The 21,640-nt window shown below is 49.1% G+C and overlaps 1 pseudogene; it reads right to left on the reverse strand.

Moving 5' to 3' along the window:
• Nucleotides 1-1,654: 1,654 nt before the first annotated feature.
• On the reverse strand, nucleotides 1,655-3,519 carry LOC136535170 (uncharacterized; annotated as a pseudogene).
• Between the last annotated feature and the right edge of the window lie 18,121 nt (nucleotides 3,520-21,640).

Raw genomic sequence — 21,640 nt, forward strand, 5'->3', positions numbered from 1 at the left:
TTTTCTCAGGATCATTTGTAGGCCGGGCCTTATTCGAATACTGCGCATTTTCCCGCTCGCCGGACAGGGTTTACAGTTTACTTGTGCTACGCAGATAGAGGAAGAAGAAGAGGAAGAGGAAGAGAGGAAGAGGAGAAGAGGAAGAAGAAGAAGAGAAGAAGAGAGAAGAAGAAGAGAAGAAGAGAGAACGAAGAAGAAGAAGGAGAGAAGAGAGAAGAGGAAGGAAGAAGAGAAGAAGAGGAGAAGAAGAAGAAGAGGAGAAGAAGAAGAAGAAGAGAGAGGAGAAGAAGAAGAAGAAGAAGAAGAAGAAGAAGAAGAGAAGAAGAAGAAGAGAAGAAGAAGAAGAAGAAGAAGAAGAAAAAATCGAAGTTACATCCTCTAAATTTGCTCGAAGCTACATCCTCCTTCAATCGGTGACCTTGTGTGACCTCCTTTAAATTTAAATTTCGAAAACGATGGAATCTGTGTCTTGGGTGGAGCAAGATTAAACTGTGTTGCGTCCTTGACTCCTTGTATATCGGTGAGCCGGAGGCTGAGGACTTGAGGTCTTCTCGACTTCCCACTGATGACGTAATGGCCTTATAGCCAGCGACCCTCTTCTTTTCTGTGTGACCTAGATGCAGAAAATAAGATTTTGTTGTTGCGCCCTTCTATATTGGTGAGCAGAAGCACTTGATGTCTTCATGACCTTCGTTATTCATTGTGCAGAGGATGAGGAGACCCCTCCCCATGTGGAGAAGCTCCATAGTGTAAAGGTATATCATGGTGATCGGAAGAGTCAACGATCAGCTAACGTAGTCCATGGTTGGGGAATGCCTTGTGTTGCAAATTCAACGCCATGGCCAGGTGGGTGTACCTCAGCGGAGCTCTAACATGGACTAGGGGTGGTGTTTTATCTAGTGATACCACGAGATATAGATATACCGTCGCGTCTTTGAGAGTTTGCCCTATCTATCTAAAATTCTTTGTTTACTACATTTATTGCTTCCGTGTGTGATTTTTCTTGTGTGGCTTTCATCTTTTTAGATTAACTATAGGCTAGTTCATAGGATTGACTGGAGGTTGCAAAACTCTTTTTGGGTTGCAGGTAAGTTAGAACACACTAAAAAAACCATCAGTGCACATCTTGCTAGAATAATTTATAGTTTTTTAGTTTTAGTTTTAAGTTGAGCTCTAAGAATTAAGTTTGAGGTGATACCCAATTCACAAGACCTTTCAGAGATCTGATTGGCTAGGAGGTAGCTAGCTTTTGCGGGGGATCGACCTTGTGGTAGTACAACATATCAACATGTAAAGCCGGCCTGCAGACAGAACGATGTCCGAGTCGTTTTGGCATGGTCGCTTTCGTAAAATAACGTGTTTGTTCGCGGGGCAGGCTAGCTATAGCTCTTCATCACATGGATCTGTCATGACCTAGCACATGGGCCTGTAATAGTATTAGGGAGTGGGTCATGGTTTGGAAAAAGTATTTTTTACCTCCCTGAACTATTGGGCGGGTTCGCTTTTTCCTCCCCCAGCTCTAAAACCGAGCATTTAGACTCCCTAAAACTGTTAAAACCGGACATGAAACCTCCTGTACACGAAACCACTGTGGTTTTGCCCGTGACCGCATCCGGCGTTCGTCATTTGAGTTTTCTCCTTCCTCGCTTCATACCTGTGTCGTGCGGCGTCGGTCGGCCGAGCGGCGCTGAGCGCGGCAAAGCTGAGCGCAGGCACGCCGCGGTGGCGGAGCTGAGCGCGGGCCGCAGGCCACCAGGAACGAGCTCGAGCTCGTCGCTTGCTGGGTGAGTGAGATTTGGTATTTCGTACTCTTATGGATTCTGATTTTTGCTAAAGTAATTTGGTCGAAGGCAAGATAAAATCCAAAGTGTTTGCAGATAGCTAAAAGGACATTAAGTCTGGTACATCAAATAAAGCATAATGACACATAGTCTGGTACTCAAATAAAAATCACAGCTTGGCCGAGTCCCAAGGTGGAAGGAGAAGCATTGGCACATTGCGTTTCTTTGCTGGTTCTTGAGCATGGTGTTTCTTTGCTGGTTCCTGAGCAGATGCTTGAGCAGTAGCTCTAGTCTTCACCTTTGCCTTCGCTCTAGTGTGAACCAGACCTAGAGAACTTCTGTGAGGCTACAAAGATAGAAAATGTGCACATGTGAACATATTGACAATTGGGTGTGTAAACTTATCAAACATTACTAACAAGTGTATTACCTGTTGCCTAATTGTAGTCGTTCCATCTGAACTTTCGGATCTGTGAGTCAAGGCTGTGTAACACTTTCTTTTCCTTGCATTACTATCTTGCTGGGTAGATGGCACACACACTGAGACATTTGTATTTTGAGATGCACGAGGGACAACAGGTTGATTAGAATGAGCAGGACCTGATTGAGCAGACTGTGCACCACCTGATTGAGCAGACTGTGCACCACCTGATTGAGCAGACTGTGCACCACCTGATTGAGCAGAGTCAGTCCTCCTTCCACAAGTGGAAGCATTGTGTCCAGTGCCTTTACATTTTCTGCACCTAATCACAGTGCCTACCCTAGACATTTTTGTTGCTTTGGGCTTCTCAGTTGGTTCTCTTGTCCTCTCTTTCTTAGGTCGCCCAGGCATTTTAATATAACCTGGTGCCCTCAACTTTGGCCTGTCAGATATGGGCCAACCTTCAATCCCTTCCAGAGGTTCAAGACAATGAGCATAAGTATTTTTGAAGTGTTCTACTCTGAAACAATCTGTAATATAGTCATCCAAAACATTGGTTTTCCAGTATATGCTGGATATTGCATGACAACATGGTAAACCAGCTAGCTGCCAATACCTACAAGAGCATGTCTTTTGTTGTAAGTCAACTATGAACGTATTGTCAAAATGTTTTCACTTCAAACTTGTCTGCTCCATTACTAATAGCATGACAGTAGCCAGCCATTGTAATGTAAGTGTTTAGCTTTCTCATGATATGTGGGCATATGGCACCCATCCACCTATCTGCTTTGGTCCCTTGCTCTTGAGTCCTAATCATGACCTTCCTTCTGATTGCCTCAAGCATAGTAATGATTGGAAAAAATCTAGCTTCCACTATCCACTTATTAAATGACTCACATATATTATTATCAACTGAATCACAGTTGCTTCCTAACCTGAACCAGGCCCTGCTCCAGTGTTGTGGGTGTGTTTTCATGATTGCCTGAGCTCCCTTCTCTAGTGTCTTCTGCTAGCCTGGCTCTTGCATGGTTGAAAAGCATAATGCAGGGAGCCTTGGCACATGCCCAGAATTTTTTCTGCCATTCTTTGTCATTGAACTCTTTTTTCCAATTGGCATAAATATGTCTTGCACAGTTCCTATGCTCCGCCTCTGGTGCCCATTTCTCAACAGCATTGAGAATACCTTTTTGCTGGTCTGAAATGAATACCTAGTCCCTTCCATCACCAACCTGAATGTCTCTGCACAGCAAGTCACAGAACCAGTCCCAATTGACATTATTTTCCTTGTCTACCACAGCCCCAGGCAATGGGATACATTTGATTATTTGCATCTCTTCCAATAGCACAAAGAAGTTCCCCACTCAGTGCTCCTTTAAAAAACAACCATCTAATCCAACAACTTTCCTACACCCTACCATGAATCCCTCCTTGCAAGCATTAAGGCATATGTACATCCTTTCTAAAAATTGGTGGCTCCACATCATCCTCCTTGTTAATTACAACCGTGCTCCCAGGATTGCTCCTTAATAATTCCAGTTGATAGTCATAAAGCCTTTCATATTGTCCCTTTGTCGCAGCAAAGGCCTTCTGAATCACCATAGCTTTTGCTTTCTTCACCTTGGATATGCTTACATCTGCAAACATTTCTTCTTGGATAGTACTCTTCATCCTCGTGATATTCCATGTTGGGTTTGCCATGATAAACTTCTCGTACTTCTCAGCTATCCTCCTAGCAGTGACATGCTTGTTGTCCATTCTAGGAGGACAAGTATGCTCATCAATGAATGTAGCAATCTGCCAGCTATCTGTTCTTGAATTCTTAGAACACAAACAAACCCAAGGACAATGCTGCCAGTCACATTTAGCCCTTACCCTTGTTGGTTCATCTTTTATGAACCTTATTACCTTTCTGTTAGCTAGACAATATTTTATGATAGCTTCCTTGAACTCCTTCTTGCCACTGAACTTCATCCCTATTTCAAATATAGGAACTGAAAACTGTGCATTGAACCTCCTATAATGACTTGGCTTCCTTCTCAGTTCCCCATCAGTACCAACCTCTTCAATTGACTCTTCATCATCACTTTCCTCATATGCTGTTCCATCTTCTTCCCCTTCAATGGCTAAATATTCTGTTAGCTGTGATCTGTTCTCTGCAAGAATGATATCATCTAGTGTAGCATGTTCTCCTTTCTTCAACTTCTTCAATTCTTTTGAATTTCTTTAGAATCTCAGCGGCTTCTTCATCATCTCTAGATGAGCATGTATCTCCTATGAAATCACTGTCATAGCCTGAGCTTGAATCTTCTTCCTGAATTGCTTTGCCTTTCTTCTTGTATGTACCCTTCCCCTCATCGTCAGACACTGAAATAACAGATGGCTCTTCAACATATATATTTGCAACTCCGCTGTCCATAATGGAGTCAGACATGAACTGGCAAACTTTGTCATCCACCAAGTACATGCAAAACCATCATGTAGCTCTTTACCAGGAAATAACCAATGCAATAAAACTCCATCATGTACATTGTAATGATCACGCAAGCATCCCACAACCTCTGGCAGAGAAATCTTGTCTCGATCAATATAAGACATTGCAGCCTTCCCCCGAAAATAATGCAGTATCTTTCCATCTTTGAAAAACTCTCCACCAAAATGGAATCTCACAGCCAGTGAGTCCGACACATCCATGGCCTACATACATTAAAAAAATAATACGCCTTCATTAATCCCACTGAAGGGCAGGCCTGGTGCAGTGGTGAGAGCTGTCTCATTGAGTCACCAGGTCATGGGTTCGAAGCAGTCTCTCCGTATATTTTGCGAGGGAAAGCTTGCCTCGATTTTTCTCTTCCCTAGACCCCACTCATGTGGGAGCCTCCAGCACTGTGCCCCTTCATTAATCCACTAATGTAGATGCAAGTAAAGAGCACCCAAAAAAAACTGGTAGCTCTCGTCTCCTATGCCTAATAAATAATGGATCTCCAAAAAAGCAAGTCCCAGAGAACCCAGATCCAAGAAAAAAACAATTATTCTATGCCTAATTGACTCATTAGGAGTGCGATTCCACAAACCTGGTGCGCTTTGTGGCAGCAAAGGCCTTCTGAATCCTCTGGACACCCACCAGATCCGCCTACTGCAATGGCACGTGCGCACCACCCACCAGCCGCTGCCTCCGAGGGAAAAGAAAAAGAATCCCAGCTAGGGTTATAGGTGGTCACGGGCACATTTTGACTGCCCTCAATGGCCTGACAAGCAGTACAGGGAGGTTTCGTGTCCGGTTTTAACAGTTTAGAGAGTCTAAATGCCCGGTTTTGGAGTTGAGGGAGGAAAAACGAACCCACCCAATAGTCCAAGGAGGTAAAAAGGACTTTTTCCTCATGGTTTTGGTCTATGTGCCTTTCATTGTGTTGGACTTGGCCCATGTATGAAGCCATATATACCTTTGGCTGCTCTGTATGAAGTCATATATACCTTTGACATTCCGCCGGTGAAATTCCTAACCCTTGCTCAAATGTGTCAACCACCAAGTATATCACCTTGTGTACATGTGTTAGTATATTTTCGTAAATATTTTCAAGGGTGTTAGCACTCCACTAGATTCTAAATGCATATGCAATGAGTTAGAGCATCTAGTGGCAGTTTGATAACCGCATTTTGATACGAGTTTCACCCCTCTTAATAGTACGGCTATCGAACCTAAATGTGATCACACTCTCTAAGTGTCTTGATCACCAAAATAAAATAGCTTCTACCATTTATACCTTTGCCTTGAACCTTTTGTTTTTCTCTTTCTTCTTTTCAAGTTCAAGCACTTAATCATCACCATGGCATCACCATCATCATGCCATGATCTTCATTTGCTTCACCACTTGGAATGTGCTACCTATCTCATGATCACTTGATAAACTAGGTTAGCACTTAGGGTTTCATCAATTCACCAAAACCAAACTAGAGCTTTCAGTGTGTTTGACCGTGGCAAGAGCAGCAAGGGCGAATTCATATTTACCATCATCTTCCCTTGTACACTGCTGCAAGTTGTTATCTCAAATTTCATGTTGGGAATCCACTCACTAACCTTGCAGATTGAGTTGAAACCATGGCCTAATTGGCACAGACATCAGAGCAGTCTCATAGTGGCACTTGTCTATCCATGTTCAAGCATGGTGATACGGGTTCAGTTTAGCTGCTCAGTGCATAAGCTCCTAGTCTGGCCTCTCCATTACGAGTCATGGTGGGAATGCTGTGCAGATTATCTTCAGTTACTTGCAAGTGCAGGGCAAGTTGATTCTATCAAAATCATTGTTCGCCTAAACGGTCGTTTAGCCCGTTTAAACACCGTGTAAACGCTACACGGTGGTGCGTCGTTTCCGTTTAATCACCCCATTTACCCCGTTTTAATTGTGCCATTTAGCCCGTTTAATGGGACGTTTTGCCCGAATAATGGCTAAACGGTAGGTGACCGACTGTTTACCGTTTAGCATTTAGGAAAACACTAATCAAAATGGAGGTCATTGGGTCGATTTAGTTGCATATTGCTATTCCAGTCACAGAGTTGTACTGTCTGTTATTGTCGGGGGCCTAACACCGGGGTACCTCAGGAGGTGGAACCAATAACCATCGAACGTTAAAAACTTCTGGATGGACAAGGGTGCCGCTATGTTCCTTGCTCGAATGATGGGAGTTTGGTTCCGCCTCGCCCGACGCCTTTGAGCCAGCTCCGCCTCGCCCAAGGGCTGAGGGATAGACACCGCCTCGCCCAACCCCCGAGGGATGAGGACTGGTCTCTGCCTCGCCCGAGGACGAACCTCACCTCACTCGATGTCCAAAGACTGGTTTCATCTTGCCTGACAACCTCTCCCCGTTCCCTCATGATGATAGGTACAGGGCAGGACGAGACGTGCGGGTCAACCGCAGCTTCAAGGACCATACCCTGCGCCCTGGTAGAAAAAGTACTATCAGGGAACGATGGGATGGGTGCTTTAGACCCTTCCGGGTGTAGCAGAGCCTAAAAAGTGTTGCGGGTGCGTGCTCTTCACCCTGTAGAGTTGTAGGCGCCGCCTTCAGCTCTGGGACACGAAACCCGATGAAGATATGCGACAACCTGAAAGGTCCTAATGGCTAGAGGGGGGGTGAATAGCCTAATAAAATTTCTACAACAACACTTAACAAAAGGTTAGACAATTATGAGGCGAAGCAAGTGTTGCGCTAGCCTACTCAAAATGCACGCCTCCTACCACAATTCTAGTTTAGATAGTGTCTATTCACACAATAGCAAAGACACTATCCTATGTTAGTGTGCTCTCAAAGACTAACTAAAGAGCCACACCAACCAAGCAAGCAAGCTCTCACAACTAGCTACACTAAAGAGCTTGTTAACTAGTTTGCGGTAAAGTAAAGAGAGTGATTAGGATAGTTATACCGCCGTGTAGATGAAGTACCAATCAATCACAAAGATGAATAACAATGGAGACCAATCACCTCGGAATCAAAGGATGAACACGATGATTTTTACCGAGGTTCACTTGCTTGCCGGCAAGCTAGTCCTCGTTGTGGCGATTCACTCACTTGGAGGTTCACGTGCTAATTGGCTTCACACGCCAAACCCTCAATAGGGTGCCGCACAACCAACACAAGATGAGGATCACACAAGCCACGAGCAATTCACTAAAGTACCTTTTGGCTCTCCGCCGGGGACAAGGTCAAGAACCCCTCACAATCACCACGATCGGAGCCGGAGACAATCACCACCTCCGCTCGACGATCCTCGCTGCTCCAAGCCGTCTAGGTGGCGGCAACCACCAAGAGTAACAAGAGAAATCCGCAGCGAAACACGAACACCAAGTGCCTCTAGATGCAATCACTCAAGCAATGCACTTGATCACTCCCAATCTCACTTAGATTGCTCGAAGGAGAGGCATGTAGATGAGTGGGAGTCCTTTGGCTAGGCTCACAAGGTTGCTATGTCAATGAAAATGTGCAAGAGCTATCCCTTGAGCCGGCCATGGGGCTATAAATAGAGCCCCCATCAAATAGAGCCGTTATACCCCTTCACTGGGCAAAACGCGTTCTGACCGGACGCTCCAGTCGTGTTGATCGGACGCTGGACCCCAGCGTCCGGTCGCTCGCAGACGACCACGTGTCCTGATTCCAACGGTCACTTGACCTGACCGGACGCTCCGGTATAAACTGACCGGACGCTGAAGGCCCAGCGTCCGGTCGTTTCCAGCAAGCTCCCGAGCATGACCGGACGCGTCCGGTCGAATGCGATCGGACGCAGCCAGCGTCCGGTCACATTCCAGCTACTATGTCACCGTACGTCAGCGTGACCCGGACGCAGCCTGCCAGCGTCCGGTGCATTCAGATCTAGCGTCCGGTCAGTTGACCGACGCTGGTATCTTTGCGACCAACTCGTTTTCACTTATAACTTCTTCACCCTTGCTCCAATGAGCCAATCACCAAGAATTTTGCATCCGGCGCAATAGAAAATAGACATTTCATTTTTCTAAAGCGCCGAATCCCGCCTCGCAAGCTCGGCGGGAGGGAGAGAGGGACCCAAACCCATCTCAACCCTGCAAGCACCTTGTGCACATGTGTTAGCATATTTTCACAAATGTTTATCAAGGGTGTTAGCACTCCACTAGATCCTAAATGCATATGCAATAAGTTAGAGCATCTAGTGGCACTTTGATAACCGCATTCCGATACGAGTTTCACCCCCTCTTAATAGTACGGCTATCAAACCTAAATGTGATCACACTCTCTAAGTGTCCTTGATCACCAAAACAAAATAGCTCCTATGGTTTATACCTTTGCCTTGAGCTTTTTGTTTTTCTCTTTCTTCTCTTCAAGTTTAAGCCCTTGATCATCTCCATGCTATCACCATTGTCATGCTATGATCTTCATTAGCTTCTTCTACTTGGAGTGTGCTACCTATGTCATGATCACTTGATAAACTAGGTTAGCACTTAGGGTTTCATCAATTCACCAAAACCAAACTAGAGCTTTCACAACCACTATGGTCCAGGAAAGGACTCGCATCCTCCACAAATGATGGATGTGCGGTCACCACGTTATGATCACAGGGGAGCGACGTCCGCTTCTCGGCCCCTCAGGTCCACCAGATCGGAAGAGCTCGCTTCAGCCTCCGAACGCCCTCTCTAATCAGAAGACCTTGCCCACAGCGCTACTCTGGACCTCGACCCCGCGTCCCTCCGACAGAGACTCATAGGAACTAGAAGGCGTGCGGAGCAAGGCTAGGAGAGGCTCATAAGTCAAAACCACTATACTACAGTCCATACCCTGTGCGGGGCAGTACTTTGTAACCATCCTGATATTCTATAGAGGCATCGACAGTATTATAAGCGCTTATCATCCTTTCGCACCCACCAGAATGGACAACAAGGCTAGGTAGACGTGAGCAACAAGGCTAAATAGCGTACGTACCCTAGCCCTCTCACTTGTAAAGCCGTCCCCTTCATCTATAAAAGGGGATGCGCTTCCTCCAACAAAGGGACCGACTTTTGATGGCACAACACACACAGTCAAGCTGCTACCAAGCTCTTAGCCTCCTTTCGACCCTTCCATCAGAGACTTGGGACCAGTCCCTCTCTCGATCGTTTGTATCCCCTACTACGAACCGTTTTTCGGTGCTAATAACACGAGCAGCAACAGACTGGACATAGGGACATTCGGCCCGAACCAGTATAAATCTTGTGTCCTTTAGTGCACCATCTAGACCTAACGCGCATCACTATAAATTTACTTACCGGTGCTTGTATGAAACACCGACAGTTGGTGCACCAGGTAGGGGCCTTTGCGTGTTCCAAATCAGGCCTCGGATGGCCACCCATGCAATCAGCTGGGTCTCGGGCACACACGTGTGTTTCGGTAACCTAGATTTCATCGTTACACTAGGAGAAGAGCTGGCGCTAGCCCACACGGCCGTCTAGTCTCTCCCTTCTGTTAGCCTCAGCCACCAGAGGCTTGAGGGCCAGCCAGGCGACTCCCTTGGACCCCAGTTATCCTAGGAGGCCCCGTGCTGCATCACCCTATCTCCAGAAGGCCCCGTACGGAGTGCCCTGATGGCGTTTCTGTTTGGTCTCTACAACACCGCGATGACCGCGGACCATCTTCTGGCACTACGCATGGTTCAGCCACCCACGGACAGTGAGTTCATGGGGACAATTGAACATGATATGGAGACTCTCCACAGGCTCCTGATGGAGGAGCCAGGATCATTCTCTAGCTCTGACTCTAGCAGGGGTAGCCATCACCCTTCTTGGGAATGCTTCATGGCACAAACCCCCGAGGGGCATGTCGAAAGCGTCTCTAGGGAAGAGGCTACCCCAACAATCAACCCTGACGGTAGGTCCGAGGGAGAGGCAGCAACCCCATCTCGCTTAAGGATGGAGCAGCTGAGAGCCCGCAAGCTAGAGATCGATGAGGCCGAACAAGGGCTCGTCTAGGAGTACGCAGACATCAATCGCGAGATCGAACGCCATGAAAGCGGTGGGCACGCCTGTGCCACGGCCTGCACCATACACCAAAGGATCGTCATCGATGATGGGACCCTTCCTCACTTCGCTCGGGTGAGCCAAAACATTGCCGCAGCGACGGCCTTGCTGCACGGCCTTCTAGAGGCTGCGACGTCCAAGGATCGCCACGCCCGCCGAGAAATTCACACGTTGCTCAAGCGTGCGGTGGCGCAACAGGTAGAAAGCTCGTTGTCTTGATGACACAAGCCCAACGCTAGCCAGCACACGCCCTTGGTGCACCCCACTAAGGATGCGTCCGTTCACTAGACACCGCCAGGCAGCAGGTAGCCTTCTGCCATCCCGATACATCAACGTCTCGGCCACAACCGCGACGTGCACAACACCATCGACGTTCGCAGGCGTGCCCATGGCGACGTAGGAGAGGCAACCCACCATGGCTACCATCCTTGACATGGCGGATGCTACGATAGTGATGAGGACCGAAGCCCGAGCCTTGGCCTGCCAGGCCCTTAGGCCTTCGATCGACACATCCTCAATGTTGCGTTCCCACTAAGGTACCGACCGCCAACCAACATCCCTAATATTGTGGGGGAAACAAACCCCGGCTTTGGCTCAAAGACTATCGGCTTGCATGTCAAGCCAGTGGTGCGAGTGATGACGATTTCATTATTCGCAATCTCCCACTATTCTTGGCCGATTCGGCGTGAGCGTGGTTGGAGCACCTACCGTCCAATGCTATTCAAAGTTGGGCGGATCTGATGGAGATCTTCGTGGGGAACTTCCAGGGCACGTACAAACGCCCCGGAAACCCATGGGACCTCAAGAACTACGCCAAAAGGCCAATGAAAACCCTCTGTGGGTACATCCGGCGTGTTCTCCCGGTAGTGCAATGAGCTCCTAACGTCGCCGATGCCGACGTGATAGGAGCTTTCCTGTCCGGGACAACCTGTGAGTCTTTGGTTCACAAGCTGAGGCGAAGGGGCCCACGGACTACCAAGGAGCTCCTGCCTGGACATCGCCACCAGCCATTGCCTCAGGAGAGGAGATGGTCGGAGCCATCTTTGACGCCCCGACGGCAAGGCAAGAATGGGACGAGGACGCCAGCGAAGGCGCCTCCAACTGTCCCGCCAAAAGAAAGAATAAGAAGCAATGGCGCGATAACTCACTCGTGGCACTGCCCGACCGCAAGGGTGGGCCCGGAAGCCTCGCGGAGGGCACTCCGAACCACTTTGAAAAAATGCTCGATGGACCATGCCCAAACCACGCTTTCCCGGCCAAGCATCTATACAAGGATTGCGGCCTCATGCGCAAATACTTGTCTGGGGGCCTCAACAAAGGGGAGCAGGGGATGGAACCTGCCCCCACCACAGACAACATAGAGGAGAAGGATGACGCCTTCCAATGCCGAATGGTGTCCTCATGATCTTTGGAGGATCAGCGGCCTACGACTCCAAGCGCCGCCAGAGGGTCGCACGTCGCGAGGTCTATATGGCTGGACCGGCCACACCTGCCTTCCTCCGATGGTCAAAATCTGCCATAACCTTCGACCAGACCGACCATCCGGATGCCGTCCCACACCCAGGGAGGTACCTGCTTGTCGTTGACCCGATCGTCGGCCCAAAGTGGCTCACAAAAGTACTGGTGGATGGAGGCAGCGGCCTCAACATCATGTATGCCAAGACGCTCAACGAGATGGGCGTCGACCGAACAAACCTTCACCCCATCTGAGCACCTTTCCATGGCATCGTGCCTGGTAGGCAGGCCATACCGCTGGGGCAGATCGATCTGCCCATCACTTTCGGGGATCAGTCCAATTACAGGACTGAGACCCTTACCTTCGACGTGGTAGGATTCCCCGAAACCTTCCACGCCATCCTCGGACATCCATGCTATGCGAAGTTCATGGCCGTTCCCAACTACACATACCTCAAGTTGAAGATGCCGGGCCCCCGTGAGGTCATCATCGTCAGCACCTCCTTCCATCGCGCTTACGAGTGCGAAGTCAAATGCTGCGGCCATGCCTTAGCAGTCGCCGCCTCCGAAGAGCTTGCCACCCTTAGGGAGGAGGTCGTTGAAGAAACACCTGATGCAAAGAGGTCGTCTGGATTGTTCGAATCAGCGGAAGGGTCCAAGGAGGTCCTCATGGACCCCAGCAGCTCCGAGGGCAAAAAAGTCCACATCGGAACCACGCTCTCCTCTGAATAGGAAAGCGTGCTCGTCGACTTCCTCCGTGATAACAAAGACATCTTTGTGTGGAAACCCTTAGATATGCCAGGGCATCCCGAGTGAGGTCGCCGAGCATACCCTAAAAAATCCTCCTAGGCTCCAAGCCGGTGAAACAACCGCCTGTGCCGCTTCGACGAGGGAAAAACGCAGGGCCATCGACGAAGAGATAGCGAAACTATTGGCTGCTGGGTTCATTAGGGAAGTACACCACCTAGAGTGGTTAGCAAATCCCGTTCTTGTGCGAAAGAAGAGCGGGAAGAATGGAGGATGTGTGTCGATTATACGGGCCTCACAAAGCATGCCCGAAGGACCCATTTCCTTTGCCACTAATAGACCAAATAGTCAATTCCACCTCAGGGTGTGAAACCCTCTGCTTCCTTAACGCATACTCTGGCTACCACCAGATCATGATGAAAGAGTCCGACCAGCTCGTGACGTCTTTTATCACCCCCTTTGGATTATTATGCTATATTTTGATGCCGTTCGGTCTAAAGAACATAGGGGTAACTTACCAGCGCTGTATGCTCAACTGCTTTAGGGACCTCATCGGGTGGACCATTGAGGCCTACGTCGATGACATCGTAGTTAAGTCCAAACGGGCTGACCATCTTGTCACCGACCTCGAACAAACCTTTGTGAAACTCCGGGCAAATAACATCAAACTCAATCTCAAAAAATGTGTTTTTGGGGTCCCGAGGGGCATGCTGCTCAGCTTCATTGTCGCCGAGCGTGGCATTGAAGCCAACCTAGAGAAGATCTCAGCCATCACAAGGATGGCCCGATCCAAAACATAAAGGGGGTTCAACGGATCACGGGGTGCCTTGCCGCCCTCAACCGATTCATTTCACGCCTCGGCGAACGAGGACCCCCCTTAATTGACTCCTAAAGAAGTCCGACCACTTCGTGTGGACATCCGAGGCCTAGGAGGTGCTTGATACGGTTAAGCAATTTCTAACTAAACCCCCAGTCTTGGTCCCTCCAAGCAACGGAGAATCCCTCCTCTTGTACATTGCGGCCACCACGCAAGTGGTCAGCGCTGCCTTAGTAGTAGAGCAGGAGGAAGAGAGGCATGCCTTCAAGGTACAACGTCCTATATATTTCATCAACGAGGTGCTATCCGACTCCAAAACCCATTACTCCCAAATCCAGAAACTCCTCTACACTGTCCTCATCACCAAGAGGAAGCTATGCCACTACTTCAAGTCACACCCTGTGATAGTCGTGACATCATTCCCCTCGATGAGGTCGTCCATAGCCAGGATGCTATAGGAAGAACCGCAAAGTGGGCACTCAAACTGATGGATCAGGGCATTGCTTATGCCCCCGGACGGCGATCAAATCCCAGGTGCTGACTGACTTCATCGCGGAGTGGACCAAGTCCAGATGCCACCAGCAGTCGTCGATCAAGAGTATTGGACAATGTACTTTGATTGATCATTGATGAAAAAGGGCGCCGGCGTAGGACTAGTCTTCATATCACCCCTTGGGGTCCACAAGAGGTACATGGTTCAGCTCCATTTCCCCTCATCAAACAATATCGTAGAATACGAAGCGCTCATCAATGGCCTACGAATCGCCATTGAGCTAGGCATCCGATGCCTCGATGTTAGGGGCGACTCCTAGCTAGTCGTCAGCTAGGTCATGAAGGTGTCGAGTTGCCATGACGCCAAGATGGAGGCATACTGCCAAGAAGTCCGACGGCTGGAGGACAGATTCGACGACCTCGAACTCAATCACATCCCAAGGCATCTCAATGAAGCAGCCGACGCACTCACAAAGCAGCATCTGGCTGAGAGCCAAGTCCCGGTAGGTGTCTTCGCCAGCGATCAACATAAACCTTCGGTACGCTACGCTGGGGTCAGAACAGGCCGATGATGGCCCATCTAATCCAACCTCGGGGCCGATCCGCCAATTGCTCCGCCCAACCCCGAGGTCGTGGAGCTTGAAGAGGACCCAGCAGCAGAGTTCGACCCTCCTGACGACTAGAGAATGCTTTACCTCGACTACCTCCTCCACGACACACTACCGGTAGACAAGACGGAAGCCCGACGGCTCGCACGACGCGCTAAGTCCTTCGTTCTAGTAGAAGGCGAACTCTACAAACAAAGCCACACCGGGATCCTACAGCTCTGTATCCCTAGTGAACAGGGAAAACTTTTGCTGAGCGATATCCATGGTGGGGTCCGCGGTCACCATGCCATGCCAAGGACCTTGGTTGGGAACGCATTCCGACATGGCTTCTACTGGCCCACCGCAGTAGCCGACGCCGAGCAAATTATACGCACCTACGAAGGGTGTTAGTACTACGCTCGGCAGACTCACCTCCTATCCTAGGCGCTCCAGATGATCCCCATCACATGCCCCTTCATGGTCTGGGGGCTCGACCTGGTTGGGCCACTCAAAAAGGCGCCCGGGGGCTTCATCCATCTACTTGTCACCATAGACAAGTTTACAGAATGGATCGAAGCTCGACTGATCTCCACGATCAAATCCGAGCAAGCTGTGCTATTCTTCCTTGACATCATCTATCGCTTCGGAGTACCGAACTCCATCATCACAGACAACGTCACGTAGTTCACCGGTAGGAAATTCATTCGATTCTGCGATGAACAACACATCCGAATCGATTGGGCAGCCGTCTCGCACCCCCAGACGAACGATCAGGTCGAGCGCGTAAATGGCATGCTCCTGCATGGCCTTAAGCCTAGAATTTTCAACTGCTTGAACAAGTTTGGCGCACGCTGGCTTGTTGAGCTTCCAGCCATGCTCTGGAGCCTAAGGACAACTCCTAGCCGGGCCACTGGCTACACACCCTTCTTCATGGTCTACAGTTCTGAGGCCATTCTCCCAACGGACCTTGACTATGGAGCACCAAGAATCAGAGCATACGACAAATAGGGGGTCGAGGCATCCCACCAAGATGCCATGGACCAACTAGATAAAGCCTGTGACATCGCCCTCCTCCGTTCAGCTAAGTACCAGCAGGCATTGCGATGGTACCATAGCCAATGGGTGTGGGGCCGAGCCTTCAACGTCGGGGACCTTGTCCTCCGCCTTGTGCAGAGCAACAAGAACCACCACAAGCTCTCCCCGCCCTAGGAGGGGCCGTATGTCATCGTGGAAGTACTTCGCCCGAGTGCTTACAGGTTGAAAACCATGAACGGCGAGGTCTTCACCAACGCCTGGAACATTGAGCAGCTACATCGTTTTTACCCTTAAATAAACGCATGTTTCTTCTTATTCAGTTTTTGTCTTTACAAAACCCCGATCTTTAGTGACATCCGACCCCTACAAATTGTGAGGGGCCGGACCTCACTCAGGGGCTGATACAAGTACAAGTATGGTCAATCTTGCAAACACTTCCTGTATTATCTTTGAAAACTTTATTTAAGTTTTCTGATCTCCTCGTAAACAAGTCCTGAGGACTTAGATTTTGGAACAAATTCTGAGTCACACTGGTAGGACTACGGGAGACCCACGCCCTAGTGGCTACAACCTCTTTGCTCACCAGCGTGATCAGAATTAATTCACCTGCACTCCTAGTTTCTTACAACTTGGGCCACGGGAAGGGTTGGAGGGCACCGAACCTTTTCTACAAGAAGAGAAAGCTGAAAAGCTATTTGCCGTAACAAAAGATGGAAATTTGTTCATTTTTGCACAAATTAACCACTTACAAAATGATTTCATCACGCAAAGGACTAATGACTCCTAAAATTCAAAGGACTGTTCACTTGGGGGATCCCCCAAACTTATTTTGTTACAATCTCTGCTTAGCTTTACTATGAGTACTACTACGGTCGCCGCGCCAATCTCTCCATTGGCAATGTCCGGGCATGTACACAGACCAGTTCGTCTACTACGGTCGCCGCGCCAAGCTCTCCATCGGCAACGTCCGAGCATGTACACGGACCAGTTCATCTACTGCGGTCGCCGTGCTAAGCTCTCCATCGGCAACATCTGGGCATGTACACGGACCAGTTCGTCTACTACGGTCACCGCACCATGCTCTTCGTCGGCGACGTCCCACCGCTTCGCCGAATCTTTGAAAGTGCCATCATCTGCGACAATGGCGCCTCCACTAGGACACCCGAGGACTACGCCATTGTCATCAGCCGCAACCCTGATAACAGCGTCGGGGCAGAAAGGACCTCCCGCTGAAGGAAGGCCGCAACCAACGGCGGTGAAATCGACAACGCTCATCGCCCTTTGGCGCCTTTTCTCCTTCGGCAGCAGCAACCCCTCCTTAGCATAGGTGAACCATGCCATCTCATCTACGTCGGATAACCTCTAGCTCGACATTACGCTCTGGAATCACGAGCGGACTTGTGAGTTCTTCTCTCCCTAACATTACCCTCTCTCACTTAGGAGTCGATGCATTCGATGAGAAGAAAGGAAAAGAGGTGGTGGCTCAGAGGCTGGCGAGCAGGTGGGGTGAGAACTCTTCCCCCCTATTTAAAGAGGGGGCTTGGTAGCTAAGGAAAGGCGAAAGATTCGGACGAAAAACTCTCTGCCTTCCCCTATTCAATACAAATACGAAATCAATGTTGACAGAAATCTGAGGGGACACGCTGGAAACGACGAGACGCACTCTGATCGACGGGATGCTGCCCTGGTAAGGCTAGAATGTCCACTAGAGCATGGCCCACCACTGATGCACCCTGGACACAAGAACCAGGGCACACTCACCTACAGGCGACTCTCCGCTTCCCTAGGCAGGACCAGGATGACCCAACGACAGAACCTCCTTCTAGGGGAGGCCCACCGGGCCTCCTGGGTCGATTGGTCAGCCCAAGCAAAACAACGAATGAACGACCGACTAAAAGATAAGCACCCCTGTTTATTTACTTTGAGTGTTGAATTCTTTGCTGAGCTTCTGACCCCAGCAATGGTAGGGGCTACGGACATCGCTCGGGGGGCTACCGAGGGCGGCATGTTTGTTTAAACACCCCTCTTAGCCCGACCCTCCTTACGTTTGGGAAACCAAAAACATGGCGTGTGGGAATACAATGATGAGTACAACTGGACAAACCACCGGACCCTACGCTCTGACGGTTACGGAGTCTTTTTGGTTCACCAGCATAATCACGTTCACAATTCCTCACACTACTAGCCTTAGGTCCTGCCTTCCTAAAAGGAGTTTGGAGGGGTCCACCTACAGAGCCCCCCGTCAGGGGGAAGCTAGCAGATCGCTTAAAAATCAATCGCAAAAACAAAAGTAGCAATACTTATGCAGGTTACGTCGGCCTCGTCAGAAACATCGGACCCAAACCTAGCTCGGACACATCTGGTAGGAGCTTCCCATGGCTCATACCACCAAGGTAACGTTACCGACCCCCCCACTTATGTTTTAATTAAACTATATGTTAAATTCATATGTCCAAACATTGCATATGCAAATTCTTGCATCTCAACACTACGTGTCGTGCCACGAAGCGGTAGCTGCTTCATTCAATATGAGCGATGCCTGGTCGGGGTTCGAAGGCTAGCTCGCGAAGGGCTCGAGGCCACCTCGTGTCAAAAAGAGCCAGGGGAGGAAAACCAAAATGAGCCCTAGCGGCCTTGCCCGACCCTATCCAGAAACGGATAGGGATATTTTGACCTTTCTCATTTGATTCTAACCTCGAGCCAGACCCATAGAATCTTAGTTGAGGAGAGGCCAACTGGCCGTCTGAGCCTAGCAAAAGGCTCGGGCATCTGCCGGGAGGCGGGTTCAGAAGTAGTGGAATGCCACATGAGGGCTCTACCGACCCCGTCAGCAAATGATGGATCTGGATTCCACACGAACATACCCATTAGCGAGCTCATTGAGTGCAACACTCGAGCCATCGAGGCAAGTGTCGTCAACTTAGCCCCTCCGGCTGTGGAAACCGAGGACAGGGTAGCACACGAAAACATGGCCGACCTCTAGCAGACCCTCAAGGGCTCGGGGACTCGAGCCACTCGATCCAAGGATCGAAAGACCGAGGTTCGATGGCTGACCAGCGAAGGGTCCAGGGCTGCCTCGCATCGAAACCAGAGCTAGGGGAGAAAACACAGATGAGCCTCAACTGGCCTTTGCCCCACCCGCATAAGGTGAATATGGTCATCTCAACCTTATTGTTCAAATCCAGCCTCTAGCCGAGCCCATAGAAAACCCCATTGAGGGGGAATCTGTTGGAAGGCGGGCTAAGGAGTAGCGAAACACCACCCGAGGGCTTTGCCAACCCTGTCGTGAAGCAATGGGATCAATTCTGTCCGAACATCCCCTGTTAGCAAGCTCATAATGCACAGGTCACGCAGCAATCATCAAAGTCCTAAGGTAAGGGGTACTGAGTAAATACAAACATAAGTTTGCCTCCCTTGCTCCGGTCTCCTAGTAACATCTGACCCCTAGTAACTGCAAGGGGTCGGATCTCACTCGAGGGGCTGATAAAGGTATGGGGACCTCCTTTCTTTTCTTTTTCGGAGGAAAATTTACATTTGACCTCCTCTTCACATCAAGACCAGTGGCCAAGGTTCGATGGAACAGACTGGTAAGACCACAAAAGGCCCACGCCTAGACAGCTACAGTAATTTTTGCTCACCAGCACAATCCAAGTTTCCCCTAAAAAAAACCTTAGGCCCTAGGTCTTAACAAAACGGAAGGGTTCGACTGTCTAAACTTTTCATCGCAAAAGAAAAGGTAAGATCAAAACAAACAAAATGAGACTTACATAACCTTTTCCAGGAATAAAAGCACTGATACTTGTTTCCTATATTACAAATAAGTGTTTATCAAACCAATTCCACTAACTACTTCCATGAAGGGAGAACCTCTTCTTTCAGCTTGTCCGCCAGGTTCCGCCGCAAGGGGAGCCACCACCTTCTCCCATCTCATCTAGCTCAGCATCTTCATAGACAGGCATAAAGCCTTGGCTTCATCACCCCTAGGTTGATCTCCTGAGCATAATGGGAATGGGCGATAGTGAAGGCTTGGGTGATCCCGAGGCAAACAACGCTCTCCTCAAGCTAGCCCACGCCACGTTGTGATACCAGCAGCATGGACCATGAGGAAACCATCCCCCTCTTCTTGCATCACCCCGCCGATCGTCACAGACCACTAGGACAGCGGAAGACAGGTGATCATATTCATCACCTTCGACTTGAAGACGAAGCCCCCGTGCCTTGGCAAGATCGGCACGTAGACTGGCAGAAACTTCGTCACGCGCTCGGATGGCCCGATCGATCACCACGGCATCCTGGTTCGCCTTCTCCTGCAACATCATGGACCTCTCCTCAGCCTTAGCTTGAGGTCCCACTCCGTCTATAGCTCTACCAAGAGCTCACCGGCCCGCTCACTAGCCGTGGCATTCTTCTACAGTAGCTCGTCTTGCTCCTTTCAGAGCCTGGCGATCTCTTCCTCATCCAGCTTTGTCCTTGCCGACAAATCCTCAAACATCGCATGGAACTCCTCCACTTCACGACGCGCCTCGGCCTCCTGCCGCTGGATGACAGCAAGCTGCATGCTCACATCTCCTCATAGCCGAGCCTCCTTGATGAGGCGGTCCCACTCTGCCTTTCACTCATGGAGAAACCAGGATTTGTTCCGGCTATGGGTAGCAAGATTTTGAAAAGAAGATCGGTATCAAAAACACAAAAACACAAGGATACGAAAAGGAGGAGAACAAGGCGAATACCCGACTAGAAGGAATGATGATTTAGCATAGGGCTCCATTAGCCTGGTTCAAGGCATTGATCATGGCCGAGAACCCAGATGTCAAGGTTCTACCGCCCCACACTCTCGCAACATCATCAAGCGAGAACAGAGCCGACGATGGATCCTGAGCATCCATCGCAATGGCAGCATCTGTCGCAGAACTGACCAATTATAAGGAATACCAAGTACATGGCAATCCGTCCAAAAACGTCGCGACTAGCACTACTTGACCCATATAAACCCGGTAGTCCGTCAAGTACCACGATGGGTCTCGATAAATGATTTACAACAACCAAGATCGTACAGGATTCAACATACATGCCACATATTACATAAGGTTCATAGATACTTTTCATCATCAGAGTACGAATAAAAGTTATTACAAACCGAGTTTGATAAATAAAGCGGAAGCAAATAAGTTTGAAGATAAAGTTTCCAACATAGTTTGATACAGTGCCAAGCCAGATCACGGTCCACAAAAGCAAAGATAGGAATTACTAAAGAAGCCTGCCCAAGGCTTACTCCTCATCCACAGCGGGATAGAAGCAACTCTTGCAATACCCATGATACACAGTGCCATCTGCAACAATGGGAAAATAAACCCTGAGTACGAGAAGGTACTCAGCTAGACTTACCCGTCATGAACCAGAAATAAAATGACTCCAAGGATTATGCAAGGCTGTATAAGTGGACGTAACTCGACAACATTTTTGCGTAAAAGCAATTGAATCATGGTACAGTTACAATTCTTTACCAGGTTAATTATAACTATCCATTTCTAGGTTAGCAACTATCATATGCCAAACATGTGGTATATCATTTAGAAGCATACAATAGTAACCATAGCAGGTATTGTAATTCCATATTCATCCAAACCATTATGTTTCATAACACAGTTGCTACGATGTTGGGACTAGCCAAGTTTCTCACTATTCGGGAGAGAAGGCGATTCGAATCGATTTCGACCAGCTGGGAATTTATTCCTAACACAAACCCAGGTCTACCAGCCACGATAGCCTTAGGTCACCTTTGGTACAACTCC

Source organism: Miscanthus floridulus, unplaced genomic scaffold (genome assembly GCF_019320115.1).
Source record: "Miscanthus floridulus cultivar M001 unplaced genomic scaffold, ASM1932011v1 os_2598, whole genome shotgun sequence".
NCBI lineage: Eukaryota > Viridiplantae > Streptophyta > Magnoliopsida > Poales > Poaceae > Miscanthus > Miscanthus floridulus.